This window comes from Sphaeramia orbicularis, chromosome 4, assembly GCF_902148855.1.
Source record: "Sphaeramia orbicularis chromosome 4, fSphaOr1.1, whole genome shotgun sequence".
Classification (NCBI taxonomy): Eukaryota; Metazoa; Chordata; class Actinopteri; order Kurtiformes; family Apogonidae; genus Sphaeramia; species Sphaeramia orbicularis.
In genome coordinates this window covers 5496727-5506726 of record NC_043960.1, presented here as the reverse complement: position 1 = coordinate 5506726, position 10000 = coordinate 5496727, and the positions used below count along the sequence as shown (strand labels likewise).

At 34.0% G+C, this 10000-nt stretch overlaps 1 protein-coding gene across 1 annotated transcript in view; it reads left to right on the top strand.

Moving 5' to 3' along the window:
* LOC115417649 (rab GTPase-activating protein 1-like) overlaps positions 1 to 10000 on the top strand; it is a 281857-nt gene that overhangs the window by 150603 nt on the left and 121254 nt on the right. The window lies entirely within an intron of this gene.

Sequence of the window (10000 nt, the reverse complement as noted above, 5' to 3'; positions counted from 1 at the left end):
GATTTTACTTTTGCCAATTTATGATTCATGTTTTTTTTAATATTACAGGTGAATGAAATGGCTTCGACTAGAATATCTTGCAAAAATAAGCCTGACGTATTCTGCTACATCTGCGGTGAATACACCATTGTACCTAACAGGAATCAAGTCACAAGTTTCATAAAGTTTCATAAACTTATTTTGGGTGAGAACTATATAAAAAATCAACTGATAAAGTCACAAAAATGTAGTCAATTTTGTGAGAAGATCAAATTTTTCAAAATCAAATTAGCAAAAAAACCTGGCCTTGATTGAGGAAAACAGATGTCATTTTTGGATTTAGCGGTGCAAAATGGTCCTAATTCAGTTGAAAAAACCTAGACAACTTGCAAAAAACCATTTTTTTTTGTAACCCAGTGTTACGTTTTACAGACATTACAGTTTAAGATCCTGGTCAAATGTTCATATTCTATTAGTTCAGAACTAACATCAGAACAGTTTTTTAGTTCAATCCCAACAAAGGAACTACCATCTGCCTCTCAGACAGTAAAAAGTACATTTAGGATGCTTCAAATAACCATTATTTAATAAAACAGTGTTAAATAATAATAAATAAGATATAAACAATAAAGAAAACCAAAAAAGAAAAATAAACCTCCGCCATATCTGCATTTGAATAAATACCTAAAAATATCAATATAGTATTTTTTAATATCAATACAGTATTGTGAAATGAAATATCATGATATATTGCAGAACCAATATTTTCTAACACCCCTACAAAACAATAATGATCAATGTCAGAATATAGTTTTATATTGGAATATCATCGCATTGGTTAGTTTGGTTTAAATTATCTTTTGCTTCCAAAATGCCTCAGAGATAGCGTTTACTTAATTTCTTTTACTTAACATCATTGTCTTTTATACGCCTGAGTTGGACGGACAGATCTTTTTACACGCAGACTGAAACACTGGTATTCTATTATTTATAAATGTATCCTTGGTCTGCTTCCATCCTATTTGATGGTCTACATTTGTTGGAATGACTTGAATAATTCCAGTCTCCGGTCCCAGGATCTGTTATCTTTACAGGTTCCAAAAGTCAGAACAGAACTGGGAAAGAAAGCTTTTAAATGTTCTGCTTCCACTGCCTGGAACAACCTACAGAAGGACATGAAACTGAAGTAGGGCTGTCAAACTCATTTAAGTTCAGGGGCCACATCCAGCCTAATATGATATAAAGTGTGCCGGACCAGTAAAATAATACAAATAATAGGATAAGAACTTATAAATAATGTCAACTCCAAAGTTTTCTCTATGTTTTTCAGTGAAAAAAGTAGAATTCTGTCATGAAAATGTTTACATCTACGAACTGTACTTGAACATAACATGAACAAATATGAACAACCTGAAAATTCTTATGAAAAATAAGTGCAATGTTAACAATATTACGCCTTAATTTATCATTTATACATATGAATCACAACTTACAGAGCACAGTGGACCTACAAATACACAAAACATTTAGTAACAGGCAGAATATTGTTAAAATTCCACATTTCAGACATGTTTGTAAAAGGCCAGTCTGTAAATATAACCATTTTGGTGTGATTTTACTTTTTTTTTTTTTTTTACACTAAAACAAAGAGGAATATTTACAGTTTTCATTATTTATAGGTTAGTATGATAATGTTTTACTGGTCTGATCCACTTTAGATTGAATTGACCTAAAATGATTTTAACGCTATTGATTGTTAATATCTTCAGTGTAATTTTCGCATTTTACAAATCCATCCCACGGGCCGGTTTTGGCCCCCGGGCCGCATGTTTGACACCTGTGAACTGAAGGAACTGGTCTGTTTTAATACATTTAAAATTATTTTAAATCACAGGTGTCAAACATGCAGCCCGGGGGCCAAAACCGGCCCGCCAAAGGTTCCAATCCGGCCCACGGGATGAATTTGCAAAACGCAAGTTAGGGCATCAAACTCAAAAATAATATCATAATAACCTATAAATAATGAGAACACCTTTTTTTTGTCTTTCATTTAGTGCAAAAAACACTAAATTATGAAAATGTTTACATTAAAAAAACTATCCTTTAACAATAAAATGAGAATAACCTGAACAAATATGAGCAACCTGAAATGTCTAAAGAAAATTAAGTGCAATTTTAACAATATTCTGTCTGTTACTAAATATTTTGTGTCTTTGTAGATCTGCTCTGTAATGCGTATGTATAAATGATAAGTCAAGGCATAATATTGATAAAATTGTACTTATATTTCTTAATTAATTTCATTTTGTTCAGGTTATTCACATCCTTTTTGTTTGGATAGTTTGTAAACGTAAATATTGACATAACTGAATGTTATTTTTTGCACTGAAAAAATTTGGAGTTGTCATTATTTATTGGTTATCATGCTATTATTTTACTGGTCCGGCCCACTTCAGATTAAATTGGGCTGAATGTGGCCCCTGAAAGAAAATGAGTTTGACACCCCTGTTTTAAATGAATAGGAAAAGGACAAATGTGGTTGTAGATGTTTTTTTCTAACTGATTGAACTGGGTTCGGCTTTAAGATGCTTTTAAGGAACATTGTTGTTATACTTTTAGTACCTTTTAAAACAATGGAGATGTTTTATATGTATATTCTTATCAGTTTTAAGTTTATTTTTAGTACTGACGTTCATTGTGTTTATGTATATTTTTAGTGTGGATGTATGGCTGGGATTTCCATTTTGTGTAAGCTCTGCTGCTGCTGTTGCCTTAGCCAGGACACTCTTGAAAAAGAGATTTTTAATCTCAATGAGCTTTTTTCCTGGTTAAATAAAGGTTATAATAACAAGAAGAAATTTCCCTCAACGTTGATTTTGTTTTTTTTATCCATGACTATGATTTTAAATGTTCTACCTTTTTTAAATTTCTGAAATATTTTTCCTGCTCTGACTGTAAATAATAATTTTCTACCACAGCTAACCATCTACTTTCTTCACATCTCACTGAGAAAGAAAAATCTCCCGTTAAAATTTAAGGAAATACTGATAAACTGTATGGACAAAAATATTGGGAGGCATCATGTCTGGAGCTGTAAGATATCCTGTTCATAAGGATTTGAGATAGAAACATATATATTTCCTTAAAGTTGTGGTAGAAAATTATTATTTACAGTCAGAACACAAAAAAATATTTAGAAATTTGGAGGTAGAACATTTAAAATCAGAGTCATGGATTTTAAAAAAAAATCAATGTTGAGATTAACTCATTAACTCATAAAGACTCAAACCTCCACCGGCGACCAAAAAAATCTACTGATCTGAAATGTTTAATAACTTCTGATCCACTTATCCTATCAATACAGGTAAATAATTGGTGAAAAATGCAGTTTATCATCTTTTCATGGTTCAGAGGTTCCATAGTTACCATGGAAACGCTGTCATCTTCTACAACATCGATTCATCAGTAAAACCCGTGGAGTTGGATCAATGACAGTGGATGGACACACTGGGTTTATGTTCCTTTAGTGATATCTTTGCTGAAAAAGGAATTTTTTCTTTAATTTTCTCTGCTTTTGATATAATAACCTTCAACTTTAGTCTGAGCTTTACTGAACATCTACATGATCAGTAATGAAATCTAGGAAAATACATGATTTACACTGACAAAAATGCAAAATAAGGAAGATAATATTACAATCAATGGAGATACATCACTTAAGAAAGGTTAAATGTAGAGAAAAATTCATTTGGAAATTAACACAAAAGTAGCACTGGGTCTTTATGGGTTAAATAAATAGGGATTTTGGAAGCAAAGATAAAATTTTAACCAAAACTAACCAATGCAATGATATTTATCCCAGTATAAAACTATATTATAACAAACAGACAGACAAACAAGCCCTGGCAAAAACATAACCTCCTTGGCGGAGGTAACAATTTAAACCAAACTAACCAATGCAGTGATATTTATCCCCAAATAAAACTATATTGTATCATTAGTCATTATTGTTTTGTATCCCAGACCCCTGTTAGAAAAGAAACACCTGAATTCAACGTGTCCACATACTTTTGTCAATATACTGTAGCCGTTCTCCTCTATTGACACTTTGACCTGGGTGTTTTCCTCCCATTCTGACACTCAGTTAATAAGTTTCCTAAAGACACTAAATAACTCTATTGTTTACTGCTGCAGTATTTATTAACAAGCTAACGTTTCACTTCGGTCAGCGTCTTTTCTCGTGTCACTTCTGGCACGTGTCAGATGTGCAGAGAATTAACCATCAGCCAATCGGTAAACCCGGTGTAATTATCAAACCGTAAAGAAGACCAACATGAGCACTCAATCCACCACCGGTCACACTGGGAATACCACAATGGTTTTATAATTGGGTATCTATGCATCTGCACCATCTGCCAGGGCCTGATTTAATAAATTTGAGAGGCTTTGGTGCATCCAGACACATGGCTTCCATTGTGCTCCATTTATTTCCTGGTACAAAGCAAGGTTATGATAGTTTTGGATTTTTCATTATAGTTTAGTTTTATTTAGTTTTGGTTTGTTTTTTTCTCTAATTCAGTTAGTTTTAATTAGTTTTTAGAGCAGGTTTGCAGCTTTTTATTCATTTTTGTTTTTTTCTAAATGCTTAGTTTTAGTTTTTTCATATCTTTTCTCCTCTTTGCTGTTGTATTGACATAAATGCCATACAGGACTCTGCTGCTTTAGTCTCCATGTTTCCAGGTACAGTGGGGACCAGAAGATGACTGGAAACCAAGTGATGCACCATAAAGCGTCGTACGGTGCCAACAGCTAAAATTGCTGGAGTGAAATAAATTAGCGATGCACCGACACCGATACCAGTATCGGCATCGGCTCCGATACTCAGTGTGTGTACTCGTACTCGTACTTGTAAAAGACATCCGATACAACTGCACCGATACCACGTACGGCCGTGTGACATTCACAGTTCAGTGCAGCAGGTACGAGGCAGTGGAATAAAATGTGTGGAGTGTGAAGAGTGTGGAGATTTAACTAAATAAATGATGGTGATAAAAGTAACACTGACTGCAAGTAACGTTCCAGACACAGACAGATACGGACGCAGCGTTCTGTCCGTCCTCTGCGTACATTCCATCCGTTTTCCAGGTGCTGGCGGATGCGTAAACAGAATGAGAATACCAGCGGGAGTACGGAGTGATGCGGACCGCCGCCAACAGAAGTGAAAACAAAACTTATGGCTCATTTCTCTTTTCTCTTCCTGCTGAAGCTAAACTTTTAAACCTTACCAGAGAAAACGCTGCAATATTAGTATCACATTAGTGTTACCTCTGTCGTCTGCATGTTTCTTATTACTGACTTTCTTCTTCTTTTCATAAAACTTTCCTCGTCTTTGTGGTATTTGTCCAGTATGGTTAATTCAGAGCGGCGCCCCCTGGTGGATTAATTGAGAAACGCTCATTCCAGCACAGTAAATGTCAGTAGCAGCACTTTGTTCCAGTCAGACTAATGACAACGACAATAAAGCACATTTACAAAAGGAACTAAGAACTGGAATGGGATTATTAAGTACTCATATCGGTACTCGGTATCAGCAAGTACTCAAATGTAAGTACTAATCAGTTTATATCAATCCGACACTGACAAAAACGAAAACGAAGGGAATTTTATCCATAATTTTTATACATTTTAGTTAGTTTTATAAGTACACAATACAGTTTCAGTTATTGTTTTTTTTTTTTTAATTATAGTTTGTATTTATTTCAGTTAACGAAAATGTTTTTTCAATTCTAGTTTTTGTCATTTCGTTACTTTTCCTTAACGATAATAACCTTGGTACAAAGACATGATGAAGATATAAAGGAGGTTAATGTTGTAGTTTCTGCTACTGGCTTTACCAGCTACTTTTCTAGAACTGTTTTAATTATTAAAATTCAGTGATCAGAGCAGGTTAATATTTACAGCTGTTGAATGTTTTTTTTTTTTATCCTCGACACTCAACTGTTAACCAGGTACAGTTTGTTTAGTAATTTTATATAAAGTATTAATTTTAACTGAATTGGAGACAAATATTTCAAACATTTGATTTTACAGTCGACCAGGAGGATGCGAAATGAACTAAGCTGATCCACAAGCCAATGATCTGAAACATCACACTTCCTGTCCCCTAAGTGGGCATGCTCAGAAGGGTCAAGAACACCCTGTGAATAGACAATAGTAGATTAAACAGGTCTAAACCAGTGGTTCCCAATCTTTTTTTTTTTTTTTACTCGTGACTCCATTTTAACCCTTTCATGCATGAATTATGAGAACCTCAATCAAGATTTTTTTTTTCCTGAGTGCTTTTTTTCCTCTTTAGGCATGAAAAAAAAACTAATGTGATTGAATTTTTAAAAAAAATCAACCTGTTTTTCATGGAGTTAGAAAAAATGTCCACTCAGCTACACCATGAATTTTATTCTTGAAGCAAAGAAACATGTATTTAAAACCCAATATCATAAAGTGATATGAAAACAGTGAAATGAAACCATGTCTAATGCAGCTAATCTGATGTTTTCTCACATTTTAACATATTCTAATACTAGTTATTACTCACTTCATGGAGATAATTTGCAAAAAATAAATATTAACAATTGATTTCCACTCAAGAACCGATCAAGAACAGCAAAGTTACAATAATGGTATGAATTGGAGTTTATGAGATGATGCATAAGTGTCCACTGTGTTGGTTGATATGGAACCAAAACAACAAAACCCATGAATATACAAGAGTAAAGCTGTAGAGTAACTGTCCACTGGAGTGACCACTATGCATGAAAGGGTTAATATCACAAATTTCTGGCGACCCCAGACATTCAAAAATGGAGACTTTTTTTTTTCTGCTAAAAAATAATTTGTTTTTGATCATGTAATAGTTTTGCTATTCTATGTTGCAAATATACATTAATTTTAGACAACATTTAGTCTATATAATGTATATTACAGGGTGGGGAAGCAAAATTTACAATATTTTCAGGCAGGGATTGAAAGACAGTGTATGACCAATTAGTTTATTGAAAGTCATGAGAATTTATTTGCCACAAGAAAATTTACATCATAGAAAATGTTTTTATTCTATGTGTCCTCCTTCTTTCTCAATAACTGCCTTCACACGCTTCCTGAAACTTGCGCAAGTGTTCCTCAAATATTGGGGTGACAACTTCTCCCATTCTTCTTTAATAGTATCTTTCAGAAAGTCGACATTGCTGTGTGATGTTCTATTGGTAGCATGTTCTAAACGCCCCAGATAGCAGAATCCAGAGGGTTTAGATCTGGGCTAGAAGGCGGCCATAAACATGATTCCCAAAAATTGCTAAAGTTGGATTTGCAGAAATCTTGTATTTTTCTAGCTGTGTGGGCTGGAGCACCATCCTGTGTCCATACATAATTTCCATCTGGGTAGTTTGCTTTAAGCCGTGGCAATACCTGGTATCTGGATGGATTTGGTTGGATCCTTTAGGATTTTGGATTTGAAAAGCTTTAATAAAAGCTTTTGTACGTTTTTTGTTGCTTCCTCCACTTCCAGACTTTCTCGTAATAGTTTTGCTCATAGTCATTCTCTTCTTTCCATTATAAACAGTCTTTATGGACACTCCAACTGTTTTTGAAATCTCCTTTGGTGTGACGAGTGCATTCAGCAAATCACACACTCTTTGACGTTTGCTTTCCTGATTACTCATATGGGCAAAAGTTTCTGAAAAGGTATGGATAATAGTGTTAGGTACGATTATGACATCAATATATGTTTGGTTTCAAAACAACTGACGTGGTGCCTGCTGAGAAAAAACAACTAAATGTTCATTGTAAATTTTGCTTCCCCACCCTGTATTATGGACAGAGGCAGTAAAGCCAGGTGTAGATTACTGCACAAAGGGAGAATATGACTTTCCTTGGTTTAGTCCTGGGCAAATAATCACAAACAATTATAGTAGAAGTCTTCACTGCTTTCTTTAGTATCATACATAATCAACCCAAACTGAGTCATTAAATGATTGTCCACAGAGAGCGTTCAGTGAAATGTCTGGACAGATTCACACTGTCTTTTATGTTAAGTAATGTTGTAAAACCCTGACGGATATCCAGTGCTACTGTACATCACTGGAGACTCTGGTTTTTCCCAACTGAACATCAGGACTTAAGAGGCTCTGTGTCGCTATGGAAACCCTAAGCTGAGGATGCAACAAGGTTTCGCAGAGTTTATTGAAGTTTATAAATAGGATGCAATTAAAATGGATGTTAACATTGGCTCCAGAATAACATCCTCTTCATTATTCATTCATGTGTACTTTTATTTTGAAGATGTGGAGAGAAGAAAATGCAGAGAGAAAAGGGAAGTCTGAAACCATGTCTGCGCTGTTCGATTATGACAGGGGTCTCAAACTCATTTTCTTTCAGGGGCCACATTCAGCCCCGTTTGATCTGAAGTGGGCCGGACCAGTAAAATAATAACATAATAATCTATAAATAATGACAACTCCAAATTTTTGTCTTATTTTTAGTGCAGAAAAACACACCATTAAATTATGAAAATACTTACTTTTATAAACTATGTGAATAACCTGAAAAAAAACAAACCCTGAAATTTCTTAAGAAAAATAAGTGCAGTTTTAACAATATTCTGCCTCAACTTATCATTTCTACATGTGCATTATGGATCGGATCTACAAAGACACTAAACACTGAGGAACAGGCAGAAAAGAGTTCAAATTGTGCTGAATTTTCTTTAGACATTTCAGGTTCATTGTTGTTCAGGTTATTTACATTTTATTGTTCCTGGATAGTTTGGAAATGTAAATATTTTCATAATTTAATGTTATTTTTTTGCACTAAAACAAAGAGAAAAAAATTTAAGTTGTTATTCAAGATTTTTTTGCTTAATTCAAGATTTTTTTTTTGCTAAATTTGAGATTTTTTTGGGCTTAATTCAAGATTTTTTTTACTTAATTGAAGATTTTTTTGGCTTAACTCAAGATTTTTTCCTTAACCCTTTCATGCACAGTGGTCACTACCGTAGACAGCTATTCTCCAGCTGTTCTCTTGTATATTCATGGATTTTTATTGTTTTAGTTCCATATCAGCCAACACAGCAGATGCCTATGCACCATCCCATACATTGCAATTCATATTATTACTGTAACTTTGCTGTTCTTGATAAATCTGATCTGCACTAACATGTTTGAGTATAAATCAGTTGCTTGTTATTGTTATTAGGCTGCAGGTTTTTTTTGTTTGTTTTTTTTTTGCATATTATCTCCATAAAGTGAGTAATAACTAATATTACAGTATGTTAACATGTGACAAAACATCAGATTAGCAGCATTAAAAAAATATTTTATAGTTTTCACACAGTGTATCAGTAAATACATGTTTCTTTACTTCAAAAATAAAATGCATGGTGTCCAGCTGACTGGATATTTTTTGCAACTCCATGAAAAATAGGACCAATGGCCCTGTAGCTGACCGGCCAAATTAAAAGCTTTGGGAAATGTATCCAGATGCCATTTATTCTCACCCTGTTCTGTGTATTTATTCTATTACAGAAATAGTCCATGTTTTGCTCGTATTCAATCAGATCTGTAAAAACTTCTAATTCCAACTTGATATCATTGATACTGATTTATTGGATCAATCCCCTTCCTATCTGTTATAATGGGAAAATTTTTCAAAGTTGCACCAAATCCAGAATCAGATCCGGATCGAAATAATTTCAATACCTTGTGTTGACATCATCGTACAGAAGCTGTATACCAAGTTTGAAGTCAATCAGAACTGGAGTTTCGGAGAACAAGACGATTGAAACTTTTTCCCCATAAGAGCCCATGTTAAATTTTCCGTAAGTTCCCGGATCCAGAAGAAGATCCTGATCAGCATGTGGACATTATGTTTTGGTCATGTCCCCACCAGGGCTGAACTGTAGAAATTTACACTGGAGATCATTAATATTTACTGAGTTATTGCATCGATCCACTTCCTATCTATTATAATG